Source organism: Plecotus auritus, assembly GCF_963455305.1.
Source record: "Plecotus auritus genome assembly, chromosome: 1".
NCBI classification, from domain to species: domain Eukaryota; kingdom Metazoa; phylum Chordata; class Mammalia; order Chiroptera; family Vespertilionidae; genus Plecotus; species Plecotus auritus.
The window spans coordinates 100868877-100893873 of NC_137770.1; the positions used below are offsets into that span (position 1 = coordinate 100868877).

Consider the following 24997-nt stretch of genomic DNA (forward strand, 5'->3'; position numbering starts at 1 on the left):
GACTGGCCTAAACAGTTCATTGTATGCAAATCCATCCACACATACATAGTGAGATGCTCCATATGTTTCATTGTAAAGTTAATGACTCCAGTGTAGGCAAAGGAAAATCAGACTGACCCCTCATTGTGACTCCAGTGACCAACACTACCAACATTAATTCAATACCCTAAGGAAACTAGACAGATGCTGCTCAAAGTGTGGCTTCCAAATAGGCAGCACTAGCATCTCCTGGGAGCTTGTTGGAAAGCAAATTCTCAAGCTCTCCCTGTCAGACAGAATCAAAGTCTGTAAGAGCAGGGCCAGGAATCTGCTTTAATAAAATTCTCAGATGGAATGGGAACAGAACAAAGATGGCGGTATAGGTAAATGCCAGTACTCACCGCCTCCCACAACCACATCAAAATTACAACTAAAATACAGAACAACCATCATTCAGAACCAACTGAAAACTAGATGATGGAAGTCCTACAACTAGAGAAGTAAAGAATAAAGTACATCCAGACCAGTAGGAGGGGCGGAGGCTAGTCTGACACCCATGTGTGTCTTGCTTTTAATTGGGAGGGCTCTCTCCAATCTAGAGACCTCCTGTGAGAAGGAGTCCCAGCCACACACCAGACCCCCAGTCAAGGGTTTCAGAACTGGGAAGAGAATCCTCCATAACTTGGGACTGTAAAAGCCAGTGGGATGGTAGCTGAGTGACACAGAGGCTGCTGAAGACCCAGACAGTCCCTCTTAAAGGGCTAGCATATGAACTTACACAGTCCTGCTTCCTCTGAGCTCCAGTGCTGGGCAGCAGTACTGGGGAAACCAGGGACATATGGAGCAGGAACCTGGGGGCAGCTTTCTCCAAGATGGAGGTGCTCACAGGGGTCATTATCCCTGTCATATCTAAGTTTCCATCAACATGGCTCACACTGTTCACTCCACCCTGGTGATTCCCTGACACTCTGCCTCAACCAACTTGCAGCCCCACCCAACCTGTTTGCAGCAGCTTTTCCATATGAATGGCCTGTCCTGACTCAGGCTTCAGACTTTCCTAAAATCTCTCAAACAAGCAGCAGTTGGTGTCAGCATGCTCCATACCTATCAATAAGAGGCCCAAGACCTGGCACTTGCAACAGCCTGCCTTGCTTCACAGCTCGGATTCACCTTGGTAATTCCAAGCCCAACACAAGTAACACCATCTGCAGATCCCTCTGTAGCTTGTGCAGGGTGGCCCCAGGCAGTGGCTGACTTTGCACCTCCCAGGAGGCCCCAGAGCCAGTACAGACCAGACCAGATTATAACTCTACACATTCACAAGCAACACACTCAAGGGGCAGACTCAGTGAGCACCAAAGCCCCACTAAAGCAAGTCCTGCTCCATACAGGTGTCCTCTACACAGCAGCTCTTCCACTGTAGTCACAGTTGGTCCTTACAGCCAATTGGCCTGGAGGTCAACTCCCTTCTAGTGATGCCAAAAGCAATTAAGGCTCAATTACAACAAGACTGTGCACATAGCCAATACAGGGGTGCACCTGCAGTGTCCACTCTGGTGCCTGGGAAGCTGAGCCACTAGGCCAGCCGTGGGCAAACTACGGCCCGCGGGCCAGATCCGGCTGTTCTATCCGGTTCTCTTGCTCTCCTCTCCGCTCCTTTACTTTGAATTTATATTAGTTCACACAAACACTCAATCCATGCTTTTGTTCCGGCCCTCCAGTCCAGTTTAAGAACCCATTGTGGCCCTCGAGTCAAAAAGTTTGCCCACCCCTGCACTAGGCCCTACAGGACACCTACCACGCAAGGCCACTCTACCAATTCCAGGAGACATAGCAGCTCTACCTAATACACAGAAACAAACACAGGAAAGCAGCCAAAATGTGGAGACTAAGAAACATGTCACCAATAAAAGAACAGAAGAAATCTCCAGAAAGAGAAATAAATGAAATGTAAGCAAGCAAAGTACTGGATACAGAGTTCAAAACAATGGTTAAAAGGTTACTCAATGATCTTAACGAGTGGTTCAAGAGAATTAATGAGAGCTTCAAGGGAATTAATAAGAGCTTCAAGGGACTTAGTGAGACTTTCAAGGATTTTAATGAGAATGTCAAAGACATGAAAAAGGACCAGTCAGAAATTAAGAATAATTTACAGGGATTAAAAAATATAGTAGAGGATTCTGAGAATCAAATCAACAATTTGTAATATGAGGAAGCAAAAAAAAAACACCAATCAGAAGAACAAAAAGAAAAAATAATCCAAAATTATGAAGATAATGTGAAGAGCCTCTAGGACAACTTCAAGCATACCAATATTTGCATTATGGGGGTGGCAGAAGAAGAAGAGAGAGAGCAAGATATTGCAAACCTATTTGAAGAAATAATGACAGAAAACTTCCCCTACCTGGTGAGAGAAATAGACTTACAAGTCCAGGAAGCACAGAAAGTCCCAAACGAGAGAAACCCAAGGAGGCCCACACCAAGACACATCATAAGTAAAATGCTAAGGGTTAAAGACAAAGAGAGAATCTTAAAGGCAGCAAAAGAAAAGCAGTTAGTTACCTACAAGGGAGCGCCCATACAACTGTCAACTGATTTCTCAACAGAAATTTTGCAGGCCAGAAGGGAGTGGCAAGATATAGTCAAAGTGATGAATAACAAGGACCTACAACCAAGATTACTCTACCCAGCAAAGCTATCATTTAGAATTGAAGGTCAGATAAAGAGCTTCACAGACAAGAAAAAGCTAAAGGAGTTCATTACCACCAAATCAGTATTACATGAAATGTTGAAGGGTATTCTTTAAGAAGAAAAAATATATAAAATATATGAACAATAAAATAGCACTAACTACATATCTATCAACAATTGATCTAAAAATCAAAATAAACAAACAAGGTATCTAATGAACAAAATAAATGGGTGAATAAAATAGAACCAGAGGCATGCAAACATGGAACAGATTGATGAATCTCAGAGGAAAGCAGGAAGAGGGGGCAGGAAGAGATTAATCAAAGATCTTATATACATACTAGAAGACTGGTGCACGAAATTTGTGCGGGGGAGGGGGGTGTCCCTCAGCCCAGCCTGCACCCTCTCCAATCTGGGACCCATTGAGGGATGTCCGACTGCCCGTTTAGGCCCGATCCCGTTGGGCCTAAACGGGCAGTTGGACATCCCTCTCACAATCCAGGACTGCTGGCTCCCAACTGCTCGCCTGCCTCTGCCTGATTGCCCCTAACTGCTTCTGCCTGCCAGCCTGGTCACCCCCTAACCACTCCACTGCCAGCCTGATTGATGCCTAACTGCTCCCCAGCCAGCCCGATTGCCCCTAACTGCCCTTCCCTGCCAGTCTGGTCGCCCCTAACTGTCCTCCTCTTCAGGCCTGGTTGCCCCCAACTGCCCTCCCCTGCAGGCCTGGTCGCCCCCAACTGCCCTCCCATGCAGGCCCGGTCCCCTCCAACTGCCCTCCCCTGCAGACCTGGGTCCCCAACTGTCCTCCCCTGCAGGCCTGGTCCCCCCCAGCTGCACTCCCCTGCATGCCTGGTACCCCCCAACTGCCCTCCCCTGCAGGTCTGGTTGCCCCCAACTGCCCTCCCCTGCAGGCCTGGGTCTCCCCCAACTCCCCCCCCTGCAGGCCTGGCCCCCCCAACTGCTCTCCCATGCTGGCCCTGTCACCCCTAACTGCCCTCCCCTGCTGGCCCAGTCACCTCTAACTACCCTCCTCTGCTGGCCCGGTCACCCCTAACTTCCCTCCCTGCAGACCTGGTCCCCCCCCAACTGCCCTCCCCTGCAGGCCTGGTCTCCCCCAACTGCCCTCCTCTGCCAGCCTGGTCACCCTTAACTGCCCTCCCTGCTGGCCTGATCGCCCACAACTGCCCTCCCCTGCAGGCCTGGTCCCCCCCTCAACTGCCCTTCCCTGCAGGCCTGGTCCCCCCCAACTGCCCTCCCCTCCTGGCCTGGTCCCCTCCAATTGCCCTTCCCTGCAGACCTGGGTCCCCCCCAACTGCCCTCCCCTGCATGCCTGCCCCCCTGCCAACTGCCCTCCCCTGCAGGTCTGGTCACTCCCAACTGCCCTCCCCTGCTGGCCCAGTCACCTCTAACTGCCCTCCCCTGCAGGCCTGGGTCCCCCCAACTGCCCTCCCTTGCCGGCCTGGTCACCCCCAACTGCCCACAACTGCCTTCCCCTCCAGCCATCTCGTGGCAGTCATCTTGTGTCCACATGGGGGCAGCCATCTTTGACCACATGGGGGCAGCCATCTTGTGTCTTGGAGTGACAGCAATTTGCATATTACTCTTTTATTAGATAGGATATGCATTACTTATGGACACAGACACTAGGTTGTTAAATGCCTGAGATTGGGTGGGAACCAGGTAGAGGGGGCCGGGGGAAAAAAGGGGGCATCTGTAATACTCTCAACAGTAAATATTTTTTTAAAAAATCAACCAATGAATGGATCAATAAGTGGAACAACAAATTGACATTTCTCTCACTAAAAATCAATAAATAAAAATTTTAAAAAGTGAAAAAAAAAAACACCTCAGATGATCTGTATGCACCAAGTTCAGTGAGAAAAATTCTGTATTAGGCCAGTGCTTCTCAAAGGAAGTGTGCACAGGAAGAACCCGAGGTTCTGGATGCACACCCTGACTGAGCAGGTCAGAGGCGAGGTGGAGGGGGTGGCTGAGAATCTGCATTTCTAACATGCTCCCTGGAGAGGCCCACGCTGCTTGTCTGACAACAAGCTCCTATCTACATATCAAGGGAGAAAATAACAGCCTGATGCTAGCTCCCAGAACTCCCCTCTAAGAGCACCTTCTGCTCGAAATTTCAGGTCTGATATTTAAAGCATTTGAGAAAAGAATCATTTTGTTACTCAATGAGCTAATTAGCTCTTACCATGAGCTTTTCACTGAAATTATTGCTGAACCACCTAAAAGACAGCATTTAATGAACAGATTCTTATGAACCCTTATAAGCAGGGACTATATCTTACTCATTTTGTTTTTCCCTTGTACCTCCATTTATCTGCTAAATAACTGTTTCCTAGATGAATAGGATTTAAAAGTTGTTGCTATTAAACAGAAAAATCATTAGTTAGTCAGGGAAAACAGGCAATTTTCCTAAGTGTGAGATGTTTACAAAAAGAAGTTTATAAGGTGGAACAAACCAGAATATTATCTTGCCTTTGAGCAGCTGAAAGAAGGAAACAAAATAGTTAATTGAGCCCAGCTGGTGTGGCTCATCAGTTGAGTATCAACCCACGAAACAAGAGGTCACTGGTTTTATTCCTGGTCAGGACACATGCCCAGGTTGTGGGCTTGATCCCCAGTGGGGGGCATACAGGAGGCAGCAGGTCAATGATGTTTCTCTCTTATCAGTGTTTCTCTCTCTCTCTATCCCTCTTCCCTCCCCTCTCTCTAAAAATCTAAGCAATATAAGCCAGTCAGAGAAAGACAAGTATCACATCTCACTCATATGTGGAATCTAATGAACAAAATAAACTGATGAACAAAATAGATCCAGAGACATAGAAGCATGGAACAGACTGTTGAATCTCAGAGGGAAGGTGGGAGTGGGTAGGATGAGATCAACTAAAGAACTTGTATGCATATATGCATAACCCACGGACACAGACAATAGGGTGGTGAAGGCCTGTCGCAGAGTGGGGGGGCTAAAAGAAGTCAATGGGGAAAAAAGGGGACATATGTAATACTTTCAACAATAAAGATTTTTAAAAATCAATAAAAACATTAAAAAAAGAAATATAAAAATAGTTAACTGAGACTGGTGATGTTTTGATTCTTCCAGCTTTCATCAGTCAATGCAGTTGTTTTTAGGAGCTGAGATGATGGATTATACTAAACTAGAGGCCTAGTGCACAACTTCGTGCACAGGGGGGAGGTGGTGGGGGGCACGGGAAGTTGGCTGTGGGAGCGCACTGACCACCAGGGGGCAGCTCCTGCATTGAGCGTCTGCTCCCTGGTGGTCAGTGTGCATCATAGCAACTGGTCGTCCCAGTCGTTCTGGTTATTTGGCTATAACGGTCACTTAGGCTTTTATATAGAGAGATTCACTTTTCACCTGATCCAAATACATAAGCCTAATTATTTGTTAGCAGTGGTTACTGTGATACCTAAACAAAATATCAGCAATATGTTATGTGAACCAAGTAAACTATGCCACCAAGGAAGCCAAGACAGATTAATGTGCCCAGACCCTAGATGTTTGTGAATTATAAGTGTTGGCTATCACTGAAAGAATATCACCACAAAAAGTATAACATATGGATTTTCCCTTTCATTAATGACTTAAAATTTGCAATTGGAATCAATCACAGGGGCACAAATATTTTCTTTAAGTCAGTGGAGTTAATTTGGGGGTTAATTAAGAACTTAGATTTATGGGAAAATGAAAGGAATGTGGTTTATATATAGGGTTGTCAGGTAAAATGCAGGGCACCCAGTTAGGTTTAATTCTGGATAAACAATGAATACTTTTTTAGTAAAGTATGTCCCAAATATTGCATTTTTGTTTATCTGAAATTCAAATATGATTGGATGCCCTGCATTTTCACATGCTAACTCTGGACATCCTACTACATGAATCATAGTCGATGAGCCTCTATCATATAGTGGCTTAGAGATTTGTCCCTACAGTTACAGCTGCCCTTGGAGATTGAGCCAAGAAGGCAGCTTGAGCCTTGGACTGCAGCTATTAATACAGATTCAACTATATACAAAAACCCAACTATGTACAAAGCATTTGCCCAGTCAAAGCCAGAGACTAATAAATTAAGAATATAACTCCTTCTTTGGATGCAGGGGATGGAGAAATTAGTCTATTTACTCTGCCATGTCTTACTTGAATTCTTACAGTGGCTGGAATGCCTAACTATTTCTATTCTACTAACTATTCTAACTATTCCTCTTATCATACTAACTATTTCTCTTAACTAATGAGTCAAGTAATCAAGCAATTGTCATTTACTGACTTTCTACTATGTGTTTGGGAGAATACAAGAAAAAATAAAATAAGGTTTTGTCCTCAAAAAGCTCATCACCTAGATGGAGAGATCCACAAAACAATTAAGAATGAATTAAATGCTACTAGTAAACTGTAAAATTGGTGCTAAGTTCAGAGAAAGCAAGGCCCTATCTGGGTCAGATTTATCGTGAAGATCTCAAGAAAATAATGGGAGTCAAGCTGAGTTGAGTAATGTTTGAATAAGCACACTTCAGAAATTTTAAAGAAATCCTAAAATGGACTCTTAAATGTCTCTTAAGTGTTTTAATTAACTTGTATATTTTAGAACATGATAGAAGAAAACATTCTGGTCTCACACAGCTGTTTTCAGGTATTCTATTGTACCCTTAGATTCCCTAAGATATACAAACACCGAACTTCGAATTTTATCATTATTTTAGTACCTAGGCTATCTTCATAAAAGGCCATATGAATATCCATAAACACATCTCTGGGTGTCCATCATGTGCCAGGGTGCCCACCGTGTACCAGGCACAGTACTAGGCATCACAAGAGACATATCTCAGCTTGTGAAGTTCACACAGGTGGGCATCCAGCTGCAGCTGGTTACCTTCACAGGCATCTTTCCTATATTTACCAGGAAAACCAGCCTCCCTATAATTAGCAGTGACTCCTGGGAGCAACATTTATGCCCTCTTCTCATACACCAGTATCTTGCAAATGTTTGACAGATACAATATCTCTATTTAATCTTCTCAACAGTGACCTATCCTCCTCCCATATGATTTATATGCCTCACCATGTTATTGTCACTCTTGTTTGTCCAGACTATTCAGAACTAAAAGTAATGATTCCAGTATAAATATAGCACCAAAAATGGGGTATTAGTGCTGGCCAATGTGGATCAGTTGATTGGAGTGTAATTCTGTTGGAAGGTCACAGGTTTGATCCTGGTCTGGGCACATATGGGAGGAAACGGATTAATGTGTCTCTCTCACATCGATGTTACTCTCTCTCTTTGTCTTCCTCCCTCTCTAAAGTCAATAAAAAATAAGAAGAGCCAAAACCGGTTTGGTTCAGTGGATAGCGCGTCGGCCTGCGGACTGAAGGGTCCCGGGTTCGATTCCGGTCAAGGGCACGTACATTGGTTGCGGGCACATCCCCAGTGGGAGGTGTGCAGGAGGCAGCTGATCAATGTTTCTCTCGTTTCTCTCTCATCGATGTTTCTAGCTCTCTATCCCTCTCCCTTCCTCTCTGTAAAAATATCAATAAAATATATTTTAAAAAAAATAAGAAGAACGGGGTATTAGTAATATAGTAGAACTATTAACCAGTATGAAGTAGATATTGTATATTTACAAATAAAGCCTAACATTATTATTATTTTTTTTTTTTTAGGCAGCTGAACAACTGTTGGCATATAAAGAATATAAGCTGCATGGAGGTGCAGATTTTTTACTATTTTGTTCATTACTGTCTCCCCAACGCCAAGAAAAGTACATGGCTAGTATAATTTATAATACATAATTGTTGGATGGATGGATGGATGGATGGATGGATGGATCAATAAAAAATATTAAGCTTATGATCAATTAAACAGCCAGATCATTTTTACTTAAACTTCTACCAAACATAATCTCCTTTATTAGTCAAGCTTGATCTTTCTTTTTTAATCCTCACCCAAGGACACACCTTTCATTGATTTCAGATAGAGGAAGGGAGAGGGGGGAGAGAGAGACAAACACTGATGTGAAAGAGAAACACTGATCTCGATTGTCTCCTGTATGTGCCCCCACTGGACACTCTAACCAACTGAGCCACACTGGTCAGGGTGCTCAACCTTGATCTTTTGAGCTTTGTCACTCCCTGCATAGTAGAACACCTGGTATGTAATGGTCACTAATTCAGAATCTACATTCCCATGGTGATTCTGGGAACCAAAGTAATTTCATAGCACTTGGAAGTGAGGCTTTTTGCCTTTTTTTTTTTTTCCCAATAAATTCAGGCTGTTTTGGGGGGTTCCATGCAATCTTTCACATGATCAGAAATATTCTGAATTTTGTTCTCTCATCTATTTCTATTAATTATACCTCTCAACTAGGGCATCTTGAACAAGCTTTGGTTGGTACACATATATCCCATATGCCTTTATCCAAATCCTTAACGTCCTCAGTGAAAAGGTTTTATGCCAGAGCTCCATAGTGTTCCACCAGAAGCCCCATCAAGACAACTGAGACTGGATTAATCAGCTGGATTCAATTGCTGTCAAGTTGCTAACCCAGCAAAACTATCATCTCCAGTCCATATTTTATCATCTTCTCTATAAGAAGACAATCAGATCCTTTGCAAAAGGACATTCCTCAGTTTTACATACCACATAATAATACTTGAAAATATTTATACTTAGCAAACCCATGGTGGCTCCTAGCAACCAATATAGTCTTTACCACAGGATCACTATCCAGCTGTTTAACTGTTCCAGAACTTTACTGTGTATTGAAGTCAAACTTCCTGGTCTATACATCCTATACTCTTAACCTTCTTATGTTTGGAAAATTTACCAGCATCTCATACATTGTGTTCACCAACATTTCAACTGGGATTCTTTTGTGATAAGAGCAGTTTCCTCAGTCCCCTGGGATGTAACAAATCTAAAGGTGAACTAATTTTATAACTTTCTCTAGGCCCTACTTATATAGCTGTATTACATATACCATTATTGTTAACTATGTGTCAAGACTGTACTAAGTATTTGTAATGATTTCATTTAATACAACAATCCTACCAAGTAGATACGATTCTCCCCTTTCAAAAGGGGACAAATAAGTCTCCAAAAGGTTAAGTAAGTGTTTCAAAATCATACAATTAGTTACTAGAATTGTTGATATTCTAACTCCCAAACCCATCATTAAGCACTTACACTATAACTTCATATTAGTTAAGTTATAAGAATATAGAAGAGCTCATATAAATTCAGTTATTTGTACAAAATTATAACACTAAAGTCAAGGTATTACATTTCATAACTAACAATACAATATCCACTTCCAGGGGTGCAGAGATTTGTAGAACTATTTTGAAATTTAGTGGGAGCTCTCAAGATATTTGGTTGTAAACATCCTGATACATTAAATCCCAGTGGGTCAAAGTGAACTAGAGGAAGAGACATTCATATGCAGAAGGAATAGTTATGAGTCCAGAAATTATAATTAGAAAGAGCCTTCATCAGCCCAGATCTGCTAGTGTCATCAAAAGGGAGAATAAAATGGACAGAGAAAAGAGGCCAGAGGTCAGCTACAAGCAAATGGAAAACCAAGGTTCTGTTAACTTTGCATAGGTTGGTAGCTAAATCCCTGCAGATCAGTGTTCAATCTTTCCAAAACATGGCCAAGAGGACCTTCATACATGAGGAATGGTCACCCTCAAAAGCAATTAGCAAAAATTCAAAGGAATAATGTCACTAAAAAGCAACTTGAGGTGATGAAAAGAACCTCACTTAACTTTAACCACTTACCATCTACCAGGCCCAAAGTAAACATTAGCTGATACATCTATGTCTAGAGGGTAAATGGTTTCCATAGCAATCTACACCAAAGTCTCTATAATCCCCTGAAATGTACAAAAATGGATGGAGGGAAGTAGGCTAGGCACAAAGAGAAAACTTGACTAGAAAAACAACATATGGGCATCATTGTAGACTCCAGACTGCATGGTAAATGACAACCAAGTTAGAAAACCCCAGAAAGAGCCAGCAAAACATTTTAAAGTTAATTCATGAAGAAAAGAATCAGTACCAAATGCGCAAGTAAGCTCCATTCCAAGCCCCCCAAGCTGGAGGGAACACCAGGACCCAGAGGACAGGAACGCTATTGAATACACATGCTTCTGTGAAATGATAGCTACATCGTTTCTCCCTTCAGTCCAATTCTCCACAGTTCAAGGATTCACAAATTCTGAATGCATGTAAAATGAGAAAAGTTAGAAAAACACAAAAGAGAAGAGGAGATAAAGGAAAGTTCAGCATTTTTTACTGTTTGTCTTCCAATCATGGTTCACCGGCGGGGGGGAAAGTGTGGCAGCAATTTCGAGAATTATCAGAAGGAAACAGCATCAAAAGACCTTTCCTTTGTGTCCGCATTCTTTGGAAATGGTCACTTAGCTATTCAGGTGAAAGAAGCCTTTAGAAGATAAGAGATGGAAGGAAACAATCAGACAGGAGACAAGGTGATTATTAGTGACGGCAAAACTACGATGATGGAGGAACAGATCTCCCCACAGAAGCACAAGATGGAAGTTACATCAACAAGCCATCAGCGAGCCTTGACCAGCTTCCCGTCTTCCTCTCAGGCACTTCCGAGTTAACCTTCCATCAGGAAAGGCCTCTCTTAGGGGAAAAGCAGACAGCTCTCAGGCAAAGACCCGAAAGGACTACGTCTCCCACCATCCACTACCCTTTTTTCCTTAATAGTCCAGAAAATTTCAGTTCACAGATGTTATTTCATTTTTATAACAACTCTATAAAGCAGGCTTTATTTTTCCTATTTTATAGATGATCGCTCTGGGTTTATAAGCACTTAATTGCTCTTCCTACCCACCTCTGGAGTTGCTCTCTTGTTAACCATTCTCCATGCTGTCTCCTGAGCCATCATTTCATAACATAGAACAGAACAAACTTCTTAGCTTGATATCCTCCAATGGCTCCCTGTAGTCCAGAATAAAGTTTCAACAATTTGGCATGACATACCAGGTCCCCTGTGGCTAAGTCCTCACCTGTCCATTCCATCTCAGCTCCTACCACTGCCCCACACCGAAACTTTATTGGGTGTGGGCAGCTCTCACACACCTGTGCACACCTTCTTTGGCCACACAGGTGTGCTCATCCTTCTCATACCTTCTTATAAAACTACTCATTCTCCAAGACTCATTCTGTATCACCTCCATGGAGAACCCCTTGCTATTCCTTACCTCTCAGAGGGCTGAACCCCTCTCCTCTGGACCACCTCAGTTCTTTTATCACCCTGTTGTTATACATACTGCATTGCATCCCAAGTATCTGTGTGTATGCACATGTGTATATGTATTTAAATGATTTAATATTCAGATTTAAGTCCATAAAGTTACATATCAAACTGATAACTGGTTACCTCAGAAAGCGTGCTAGGGTGGGAGGAGACTTTCCAGTTTGTCTGAAGCGGGGTTATTCAACTGAACCACAAAGAGAGAAAAATTATTCAATTGACTATTTTCTGATTTTCCCAGGGATGTAACATTCTAGCTGTGTAGGAGAGAAAGTTAACACAGCATATTCAGTGAATACTTTAGGGCAGTGGTCGGCAAACTCATTAGTCAACAGAGCGGCAAACCGCAGCTCGCGAGCTGCAGTTTGCTGACCACTGCTTTAGGGCATTAGAGCTTGATTCTCTCACTGAACTCAATTAGTGAGACCACTGCTTTAGGGCATTAGAGCTTGATTCTCTCACTGAACTCAATTTGTCTGGACACAGACAAATACATACAGATTCATTTAACTGCTCGGGCAATCAAATTAGGCTGGGTCTCAGATCTGATACATCTAACTGCAAGGTGTTGGGCAAGCCATTAAATACTTTCTGATTGCATTTCCTCGTTTGTTAAATGAACACTAAAATATGTGTCTAATTATCTATCTATATACATATATAGATCCTAACATATATAAAAACCCAGGGTCTGTAACGACCAAAGGCTCAACCAAACCCCAGAAATCGGTCCTGCAGTCAGTGCTGCACTGCCATGGCGACCCAGCACTGACTGCGAGGGAGATGCGGATCAGACCTGGAGAGAGGCCCAGAGAGAGAGGCAGGGTCTGATCCGCAGCCTCCATGGCAGCTGTTGATCAGCCCTTGCCGCTCTCTTTCTCTCTGGGCTTTGCCAGCAGCCCCACCTCTCTGATCAGGCCCAGAGATAGACCCGGAGATGCTGACTGGCATAGAAACTGATCAATCAGAACCAAATCTGGGTAAACTGCGAGGAGCCAATGGCTGCCTAGGAGGCAGAGCTTTTGTCACTGACTGGCATAGAAACCGACCAATCAGAACCTAATCTGGGTGAACTGCGAAGGCGGGGGCTGAGGAGGGGTTTTAAGGCAACATGTTTGGTGTAAGGTGTAAGAAAGTGGTTCAATTTTTTAATGACCGGTTTGGCAGTATAGTGCATATGGCTGGCTATCAGTCCAGATATAAGGATTATGTATTTTTTTCTGCCAAGAGCATCTCCTCCTGCTGAAAAAGGCTTTCTCCCCCCATTTAAGCAATCCTATCCTATATAACCTATCTATACTAATAAAAGGGTAATATGCTGCCCTAGCTGATTTGGCTCAGTGGATAGAGCATCAGCCTGCGGACTGAAGGGTCCTGGGTTTGATTCCGGTCAAGGGCACATGCCTGGGTTGTGGGCTCAATCCCAAGTAGGGGGCATGCAAGAGGCAGCCAACCAATGATTCTCTCTCATCATTGATGTTTCTCTCTCTCTCTCTCTCTCTCTCTCTCTCTCTCTCTCTCTCTCTCTCTCTCCCTGCCTTCCTCTCTGAAATCAATAAAAATATATACTTTTTAAAAGGGTAATATGCTAATTAGACCAGGTCAACCGGCCATCTTCTGGATGTCCAACTTCCTTCTGGACAAAGTCATGGTGGTGGGGGCCGAGGCAGATGCAGTTAGGGGCGATCAGGCTGGCAGGGGAGGGCAGCTGGGGGTGAGATCAGGCTGGCAGGGAAGAGCAGTTGGGGGCAAAATCAGGCCAGCAGGGGAGGGCCGTTGGGGGCGAGATAAGGCAGGCAGGAAGAGGCAGTTAGGGTGATGAGGCAGGCAGGCAGAGAGGTTAGGGGCAATGAGGCAGGCAGGCAGAGGCAGTTAGGGGCGATTAGGCAGGCAGCCAGATGAGCAGTTAGGAGCCAGTGGTCCCAGATTACGAGAAGGGTGTCCGACTGCCAGTTTAGGCCTGATCCCTGTGGACCGGCAGTCGGACATCCCTCAAGGGGTCTCCGAATGGAGAGGGTGCAGGCTGGGCTGAGGGAACCCCCCCTCCCGTGCATGAATTTCATGCACCGGGCCACTAGTGTAATATATATATATATATATATATATATATATATATATATATATATATATTGTAGAGGTAAAACATATTATATATACATATATATGTATCATATAAAGAGATATCTTGTCTATTAAGAATATAGGCCATCGACACAGACAATAGTGTGGTGAGGGCCAAAAGAGGGGGAGTAGGGGCTGGGTGGAGGTGGGAAAGGGTGGGGAGTGGGGGACAACTGCAATAGTGTCTAAAAAAAAAAAAAAGAATATAGGCCACCCCAGGAATGACCAAAATTCAAAATCCAAAGCTTCAAATCATCTCTCTTTGCTACCAGCAGATGGGGCTATAATCAACATTAGACTAGGAGCCGACCACACATTGGAAATCAACTGCATCTTAAGTATGCAAGCCAGTTTTTGTTTTGTTTTGTTTTTAGGATTAAGTATTTCATGTGAAACTCTCTCATTGTGAAATGAGTTCTGCTTTGAATCCTTAAAAACAAACAACAAGCAAAACACTTGTGTACAGCCCACCACATTTTCAAAAAAGGATCTCAGGCATCTTGAGTGCAATTTAGGGCACACAGGGCAGGAGCCTGGCCAGCACTGTGTGTAGGGCGGCCAGGCCAGAGCCTGTAATGACACCCTGTGAGGGGCACCCACTAGGCTAGCCTTGTCTCTATGGCACTGTGTGCAGGCTCTCCTCATCTAGAAATTAACTACTCAAGCGGGATACTCCCTGAGGTCCTTTCCAGCTCTAGCAATCAATAAACCTAAAATTATAATTAGGCAAAGGGTACAAGGTGTACATGGGCCCATAAAGCCAATATTCAGTGTTCTCAGGATAGTGCTTGCTGCACAGAAGCCTGGATTACCACTCAGCTCTTTCTGCCTGAGTAAGTTTGTCAAACATGGAATAGGCTTTCCTGAGACAGGAAGCCATTTACACAGAAAGGTTTTCTTTCTCTTCCCCTGGAGACCAATAGATTAATGACCGAGTGATTTGCTCATGTCTAGAATAGCTCCAGAAGACTCAGCTGGGGACTGACTGTCTTTAGTCCAAATGAGAAATGAGTTAGGTCCAAATAAGGGTGAAGAACATTATGGAAGAATGAATGAATGAATTAATTGTGGCTCTCCTAAAGACTTATAGACCAAAGACACTCAAAAGCTGGATACCTGAATTTAAAAAAATTAGATTTGACTGTATAATTTCTTTCCTATGTCTGTTATCAGCCATTATAAGTTGCCAGTGGGTCTCAAACTTGGCTGCGTGTTAGGATTACCAGAGGAGTTTTAAAATAAACTGATAACTGGGCCCACCCTTGGAGATTACGATTTAATTTAAGGCTTGGGATGTAGTATAGGCATTGAGATTAAAAAACAAACAAACAGAAAACAACAACAACAAAACCCAGAAAAGCTCCCATGTGACTCAAATGCAAAATTTAAGAATCCCTATTGTTACTGAATTCATAAGAACTTTAGATGCTGAGAAAGGATTCACCTTTAGATGTTTAGTGTTGGTAATTCCATCATTTTAGTTCCATTTTAAATTTATCTTGGCTGAATACATTTATTTCATAATGGGACAGATTTTTAAAAAATATATTTTATTGATTTCAGAGAGGAAGGAAGAGAAAGATAGAGACATCAATGTTGAGAGAGAATCATTGATTGGCTGCCTCCTGCATGCCCCACACTGGTGATCAAGCCCGCATCCTGGGCATGTGCCCTTGACCGGAATCGAACCGTGATCCCCTGGTTCATAGGTCGACGCTCAACCACTGAGCCATGTCAGCCAGGCAATAATGGGACTCATTTAAAGGTTCAGGGAGTCCTGAGACTGAAGGTCCAAGGCTACTTGGCCAACACATTAGTCCTCTCAAGAAAAGAGTACAAAAAAGCAACAAATGTCAACAGGTTCATTGTAGCTTCTAATATTCCTTATTAAGGCTTTGAAACACTAACACATTTAAGAAAATGTTGTCACTTCCTTCTCTGGATTTCTTGGTAACTTTTTGTAGAAGAGTAATATATATTTCTCTGGATGTTTTCACATGAAAATAGATGCCTAGTCTTGGAGAACATCAAGGCACTCACCTGCCTAGGACTTGAGATGAGGTCTTATAGCTTTGACTTACTAGTTCACTGGTTTGAAAATACAGCATCCAGCGGCACCTTTAAAGGGGAATCTCGGAACATTTGTTTCAAGTCCACTGCAGATCATTACAACGTGAACTGAGAAGCCAGGCCTGTGTGAAACACTGCTGAGGCCTGGAACTGGTGCCGACACCTGTCCTGCACCCTGCAGTTTCATCAACACACTCTGACCCCCAGATTGAAGACACTGGGAGCTTGAATGCAGGGAGCATCTCAAAGTTTCTAGCTCTGAACACTTGCATTTAGGTGAACATAAAGGAAAGGGGACTAAAGCAATGCATTGGAATCTGGGGGAAAGGTATCTTTCCCTTTTCTTTCCTACTACAAAAGCTTTCTCTGTGCTGATACAGTGAGCGTCTGGTTGCACAACTCAAACCCAGGACTATGCCAAGTCATCAGGTGCCCTGAAAAGCAGGCTCAGCTGCAGGGCCCTGGCACAGGCAGAGCTTTCACATCAACATAGTGACCAGGGGCACTGGCAGGAAAGGAGAGGCATAGGCTTGCTGCCCATGCTCCTCCCAGAGAAGGAAGCACCTGGGCCAGGTGAGCACAATCCCAGCGGCTCCCTCACTCTGCTGGAACACTGTGGCATCCTATATAATAAAAGCGTAATATGCACATTGACTGAATGCAGAACGACCAGTCGCTATGATGCGCACTGACCATCAGGGGGCAGACACGCAATGCAGGAGCTACCCCATGGCGGTTAGTGCACTCCCACAGGGGAGCACCGCTCAGCCAGAAGCCGGGCTCACTGCTGGCAATCGCAGCGCAGCGGCGGTGGCAGGAGCCAACTCAGAGGCAGTGTTAAGGAGCAGCAAGGCAGGCACACAGCTGGTGAGTGAAGCGGTGGTGGTGGGAGCCTCTCCCGCCTCCACTGCAGGGGGGCAGTAAAGAGCAAGGTCCCGGACTGCAAGAGCCCCAGACTGTGAGAGGGATGTCTGACTGCTGTCTTAGGCCCCAGGGATCGGGCCTAAGCCAGCAGGTGGATATCCCCTGAGGGGTCCCAGACTGTGAGAAGGCGCAGGCTGGGCTGAGGGGACCATCCCCCGCCCCTCTCCCCCCCCCCCCCCCAGTGCACGAATCTCATGCACCAGGCCTCTAGTTTACTTATAAAGCAGAAAGCAAATTGTAAAAGGAAGAGATGTGGTGAAAACAGAATAAGAAGAAAAATAGAGAGGGATGGAAATCTGCTTTGAAGCCCTAATATCAGTTCATTTTCAGCCTTAAGAGAGTTGAACCGGTGCCATATATGTTCCTCACTATTCTAATAAAGTGCCCACCGCAGAGATAATGGTGCAGAATCCAGCATCCTTTAGTTTTTGCACATCAGTAATTAGTGCTGTCTCAGCCTGTTCCGGTTAGACCTAGGCTTCAGGAAAGCAGGCACATTCAAATGGAAGGAAATAGTCTCTAAGCATCTACATGTTGAGAATTCATTAGGATGTTTGTGATTGATCTTGTGCCATATATATGCTATACATATATGGGGGCAAGTGCCATATATATGCTATACATATATGGGGGCAAAAGTAGGTTTACAGATATGAATATGTGAAACACAGAGTTTATTCTTATATTATTATTTATTAATTATTGTATCATTTTCCTCCTGTGTGTGTGAATTTAAAACAAAAGAGATAATCTCTGTTCATGTGTAATAAAGGCAACTCTGTATTCTTTCTTGAGAAAGCAAGAGGGAGTTTCTCCCTAAGTGCGACTGGAGTCACGATTAGGAAGGACAGCATGTTTTGCTTTGTCGATGATTTTTAAGAGGAGGCGTGTGATATACACATCAGCTCTGCAAACTGCCATTTTATGTGGATTGGGGTTAAATGCTGAGACAGTTCTGAGGTTATAGTTTTATCCTGTTCTGGTAATAGATATGATATGATTATGATAACCTAAGGGATGTCAGCTCTTAAGAAAATTCCCAGGATGAGCTCCAGGGCTAGGTGCAAATTCTCAGAAATGATATACTAAGAGATTGTGTCTAATAAATGAGTTGCTATTCAGTTTTCTATTCCAGAGTTCAAAAAGAAATTAGGAAAGCAATTGAGCCATGAGGGATGAGGAATGAGAAGATAGAAGAAATCCAGCCACATGGATGGTCTCTGAAAATTACACTGGGACAGCCGGGGGGAGAGGGGAAGGAGGGAGTGGCTTTGCTCTTATGCTCAAGCAAAATGGTTAATGTGCTCAGGCAGTGGTCATGGTCTGCAAGCCTATTCGGGGAAGGCCCAGACAGCCTGAGGTCACACACAGCCGCCACATGTATTTTAGGTGACTCTGCAAGACAGAGTTTTTCCTCCAAGCATCAGAGCATACTGTCTGCACTTCACTGAGGTCTCTTTTGACCAGAGCTTTTCAATCTGGTTTCCTCCAAATCCTCCAGGTTCTCAATAAATATTTTAGAAACTGTCATGAAACACGACTACACAGCTGTGGTAGGTACTAAGGGCGAGCTCACATGTCCACTGGTGTTCGCTCACTGACAGGATGCTTAATGAAGTGATAAACTTGAACTTAAAAATTCACTCTGATAAAATACTACATTTTCTACCTGTTTATGTATTGGGGTTCTATGTAAGAATTTATTTTTATTTAATTTTAATTTTTTTAATTAAATCTTTATTGTTGAAAGTATTACATATGTCCCCTTTTCCCCTCTATTGACTCCCTTCTAGCCCGCCCCCACCCCCCACCGCAGGCCTTGCTTCAGGCAGCACATATGCTAAAATTGGCATGATACAGAAAAGATTAGCATGGCTCTGGGCAATAATTTATTTTTAAAAGTGTTCTGCTAATAAAAAAGAAGAACATAAAAGAAAAGAAAGGGAGGAAAAAAGAAAACAGTACAAAAATAATACAGAACTGAATAAAAAGGTTTCTCCCCTACTCCACCTAGAAAAGACTAGTATTATTAATATATTTTCAGATACAAAGGGAAGATCTGTCCTCAGAAAGTTATTCCCAAAGGTGCTAATATACTTCTTCCTGAATCTGTGGTCTCTTTCGAGTTGTTGTTTTTTGAAATTATATTATAGTCAGAAAGAAGCCAACAATGCACAACAGAGACAAGCAGGGGTGAGGAGATATGTGCATGCACACACACACACACAAAAAACACACACACACGTATCTCCACACACGTATACATACATGCATACATATATACAGGGTAGGGCAAAAGGACGTTTACAGTTGTTTGTATGAAAAATAATACCATGATAAATAAATAAAAATACAAGAATAAACTCTGTGTTTTGCATACTCACAACTATAAACCTACTTTTGCCCCATCCTGTACATACACATATGCATGAATGTACCCACATGCATATACATATTCACATACATATATACACATACACATGTGCATGTACAGTCCCATACATACATACACACAAGCTGGGGGCCACTCTCCTTAAGCCCAGCTTACAGTCACACAGTGGCTGGGTCCGCAGCACTGGAGCTGCTGTGTCACAGGAGGCTGGGGTAGCCAGCACTGTGTAACACACTCTGCAGGCAGAAACATTGGCAGAATGATTTATCTCTGGGAAAGGATGCCAAGAACACTTGAGAGGTAAGGAAACAGAGCACAAGGGCCTGGGTGGAGGAAGGAGCAAAGCGGGTGCCAAAGAAGGCACAAAACTGAGTCAGGATTATTTCCCAGTCCCGTGATGCAAAATCAGAAGGCAGCTCAAGCCCCTATGTGAACTGTGCTGGTTAGTTTGGGAGCCTTGGAGGGAAGAAAACTAACATGGGAATGAAAACTGCCCGTCCTAGGATCTTGCATTACGGGTGTGGCATGAGATGAACCATCTGGTGAATTTTCCTCTTTCATCTTCTCTCTCGTTTTTTCTTGGGAGGTGAGGAATGGGGCTGGTGGTGGATTTAGTAACTGAAGGTATAATGTGGTTTGAGAAATAAACACAGAGCAGTTCTGCTAAATAAGTCAGCACGTTAGATGTCATGGTGGAAGGCTACACAAAATGCCACCAACGGCACTGCAGACGGAAGCAGGTGGGGGAGAAGGGGAGGGAACGGGGGAAAAGCGCGACCTCTTATGTCACCATCGCTCTTTCTCAAAGCTTACTATAGACAGAGCCCTTGGGAAAGCATCGCGGTACATTATTTGAAGAGAGCCTAAAACTCACAGACCTAGACTTCATTAAACATTGAGAGAGTACCTATGAGTGTCAGACATGGGATATAAAGATAAATAAAACACGGTCCCTGAAACCAAGCTGCTCCCTGGCCAGTGTGGGAAGACAGCTCTCTACACAAGCATCATGATACAGCACAACCAACACCCAGCCAGGGCGCAGGGCGCGGCTCTGGGAGCACAGCCTGCTCCAAGTCTCACTCTGCCCGGGGACTCGGTAGGGCTCCATCCCGGAGGTGATACTACTAGTACATATGCGCTAGGTGTTGGCAAGTTTGCCAGGCATAGAAAGACAAGGAAAAGAACCTGCCAGAGAGAGGAAACAGCATTTGCAAAAACAGAAGAGTGAGGTGTGCTGTGTTGGGACATAGAGTACTCAAGTGGATGGGGCTCCGGGGGACATATCATTGAGGGTAAATTGGGGAATGTTATGACAGGCTCTGTTGCCCAGTTCAGCAGTATGGGTTTTATGCTAAAGGAACTATGAAGCAGTGTGCAAGTGTAAACTCGACCTCTACTAGTAAAAAAAAAAAAAGTAAATTAAATTGAGCAATGTGAAGTAGTTCCTTACACTGTGCTTGAGGCCCTAACTCTCTCTCCCCTACTAATGGTGCAATTTTAAACATTTACTCCCCTTTTAATTTCCCAAGTGTAAAGTTCATAACCACTTTTCTCTCATGTCAGCCGTAGTCAACCTTTTTCATCTCTTGGCACACGTAAAAGGATTACTAAAATTCTGCAGCACACGAAAAAATACATTTTTTTTTTGCCAAACTGACCAAAAATAAAAGGTATAATTTTGATTCATTCACACTGGATGGGTATTGTTGTGTTGTCTATTGTCATTTTTTTTTTTCTTTGACAGTCAAAAGGAAAATAGGTCAGGTATTCTATGTTTAAGCAAATTTTGCAGACACTCGTTGAAAATCACTGTCTTACATCATGAACAAGTAGAAAACTCAATTTGACTATAGCGTAAATGTCTAGATTTCCTTGAGGATTAAGACTAACACAGGAGCTCTTAATAGGTAGTGATGGGGAGATAGCAAGTTCATAACTCTTTTCAACAATAGTTTATTTCCTCCAAAGGGAATTGTGAGAAAAAAACAATCTATCTCATTCTGTGGGGTTTTATTCTTCAGAGTTTCCCTATATCTCCAGAATTGGAATGCTATTGACTGAATATTTCTTGTCTTCAGAAACTACACTGTACATATTGGGAAGATTTTTTAATTTTCATCAATCACAAGCACTTGGAATAGAGAAAGTGGCAGCTACTTGGTGGAATTTCTGACAATGCAGAAACACACCCAAGTTTCCGTGGGCTCCTAGAATGCAGCCACTGGCCATTTGTCAGTCCGATCTCTCTGTCCTTTCAGAGACATATCTATCTGCTCTCTCCTTAGCTATCATTCAAACTCAGTACCTAATGATAACACAGAATGGAAGTCAAGGCAGTGGATTTCATGGCTGCCTCTCTGTATTAGTGTGTGTTCAAATTTGGCAAAGAACAGAACTTAAGAGAGACTGAATAGACCAACTGTCTCCCAGTTAACACTAGCTCCTTGTCTCCAGATATACTGGAAAGACTCTTTGAAGTGAAGATTAAATAAAGAGAATAACAATCAAGTCCATCTAGTGGAGAGGTAGTGAATGCCAATTGATAGCCAAAATCCCCAAGCCATATTTAAAGCATAAACATTGCCAGCTCTTCCCAATCCTATTAAAACGCCATTACTAGATTGATGGAACCTGGGAATCATGTATAGTTTTTAAAGTTTCTGGCAATTCTGAGGACTAGTCAAATTTGGGAACCAATGTTCTAGCCAGCCCTCCATTTACAGATAGGAAAATTAAGTGACTACCACAAACTCTCAGCTGGTTATAACAACAGTATGTTGTAGAACACAATTTCTTTATAGTCTACTGGAGGCCTGGTGCACGAAATTTGTGCACTTGGGGGGGCGGTGGCGGGAGGTGTCTCTCAGCCCGGCCTGTGCCCTCATGCAGTCCGGGAGCCCTTGGGGGATGCCCGACTGGTGGCTTAGGCCCGCTCCCCACCACCGCTGTTGCACTCGCCAACCATGAGCCCAGCTTCTGGCTGAGCAGCACTCCCCCTGTGGGAGTGCACTGACCATCAGGGGGCAGCTCCTGCATTGAGCAGGATCAGGCCGAAACTGGCTCTCTGACATCCCCCGAGGGGTCCCGGATTGTGAGAGAGCACAGGCCAGGCTGAGGGACCCCACTGGTGCACAATCAGGGCCAGGGAGGGACACAGGAGTTTGCCCAGCCAGGGAGGGACCGCTGGAGGGCTCCAGGGTGTGTCTGGACCATCTCTCTCAGTCCCAATTGGCCCAGCTCACCTACCGGTTGGAGTGTCTGTCCCCTGGTGGTCAGTGCACATCATAGCGAGAGGTTGAGTGACCTTAGCATATCATTAACATATTATGCTTTGATTGGTTGAACAGACTACCGGATGACTGGACACTTAGCATATTAGGCTTTTATTATATAGGATGAAGAAACAAGTTTGTAGAGAGGAAGTTATAAATCTATAAAAATTAAAGAGAAACCTTATTTAAAATAGACTTGTGAGCCCCTAGCTGGTCTGGTTCCATGGATAGAGCATTGGCCCTTGGACTGCAGGGTCCTGGGTTTGATTCCGGTCAAGGGCATGTACCTTGATTGCAGGCTCGATCCATGACCATGGTCAGGGCACATGTGGAAAGCAAACAATTAATGTGTCTCTCTCATCTCCCCCTCCCTTCCATTTTCTTTAAAAATCGATGGAAAAATATCTTCAAGTGAGGATTAACAACAACAAAAAATAGACTTGTGAGGCTAGAAGAGAGAACTTCTCACTATGTGTCACTCAGTGTAAACTACTGACCCCAGTAGGAAGAGGTGTACTTGCATCTCTAGCAGAAAGTGACACTATTTTACCACCTCAGTAGGAGGAAGACAAGATTCCTTCTTGCCCAGTAACAGCTCAGTCAAGGGGAGACCGCCATGACTCGGCCAATGAGAAGCCTCTATACTTAAAACTGTCAGTTTCCTGCAATGGACTGTTTACAACAGCCCCTCCCAAGTCCATAAAAGAGCCTTCCTCTCCTTGTTTCTCAGGATTTGTTCAGGGTTTGCTCTTAGATCACACGCCCTTAATTGCAATTCTTTGTTCTTCCCAAATAAACCCATTTTGCTGGATAAATATATATTAAATAGACTATTTGTTAAATGTCAACAAGTCAAAACAACAGACTCTTTTATTTTTTTTATAAATATATTTTATTGATATTTCACAGAGAGGAAGGGAGAGGGATAGAGAGCTAGAAACATCGATGAGAGAGAGACATCGATCAGCTGCCTCCTGCACACCCCCCACTGGGGATGTGCCCGCAACCAAGGTACATGCCCTTGACCGGAATCGAACCCGGGACCCTTCAGTCCACAGGCCGACGCTCTATCCACTGAGCCAAACCGGTTTTGGCAAAACAACAGACTCTTAAATAAAATATGTTCTACCTGCCGAAACCGGTTTGGCTCAGTGGATAGAGCGTCGGCCTGCGGACTGAAGGGTTCCGGGTTCGATTCCGGTCAAGGGCATGTACCTTGGTTGCGGGCACATCCCCAGTGGGAGGTGTGCAGGAGGCAGCTGATCGATGTCTCTCTCTCATCGATGTTTCTAGCTCTCTATCCCTCTCCCTTCCTCTCTGTGAAATATCAATAAAATATATTTAAATATATATATATATATGTTCTACCACCTACCAGGATTGAATTTTGAATTCTTGGATTTCTCTCAAGGTGGTGTCATGGGGATGCTTTCTGGGTCAAAGTGAAGGGCACACACAATGGGTGGGAACATTTCCTTGGCCCTGGGACAGCTCCCCCAGCAGAGAAGGGCAGAAGGCTAGAGCGGATGCAGTGAACCAGAGCTCCTTGTGCCCATTCAGAATGCAACTGCTTGTAGAAGACAGAACCTGCCACAGTGAAAGTCAGTTTCCTTGGCTCTTGTGTATATTCTTATGTGTAGATATGCACATATATTTTTACAGAGATAGCTTTTCTACTAAGCATTGGCATACAGAAAATTTTAAAGGAAACTTAATATATCTCCAAAGTAAAAGAATTCAATATGACAAAGAAGAGAGAATTTCTAAAGTGTTAAAGTAACAATTTCCCACATTTCAGTTGGATTTTGCTATTTCTTTTCTTGATCCATCCCATATATTTTGTAATAACTGTCACTAACTTAGAACGTTTTATGTCCAAACACTGGGGCTAATCACATTTAAGTGCAATAGCTTATTTGAATAACTGAACAATGTTAAGGGAGGGGCCTACTATCCTTATTGAATAAGAAAGGAAGCTGAAATTCAAGGGGGTTAGGTAGTTGGCCCGAAATTAGTTAAATGGCACATCATGGATTCAAACCCTCAACCATATCATTCCTAAGCTCACTTCTTTCTACTACAGTAATCCCCTTTGAAATGAAAGCATGGGTGTATTTCTCTTATTTCTTTAAGACTGATACATTTTCTAAAGAAAGAGAAATTTTACTATTTATGTAGAATTGTAACAACATTCGTTATGTAAGATTTTTTCAAATTTCTAGTACTTTAT

The 24997-nt window shown here is 43.6% G+C and overlaps 1 protein-coding gene across 2 annotated transcripts in view; it reads right to left on the bottom strand.

Moving 5' to 3' along the window:
* The window catches only part of CAMK1D (calcium/calmodulin dependent protein kinase ID), a 395298-nt gene that overhangs the window by 140756 nt on the left and 229545 nt on the right, over positions 1 to 24997 (bottom strand). The gene's annotated exons all lie outside the window — the stretch shown is intronic.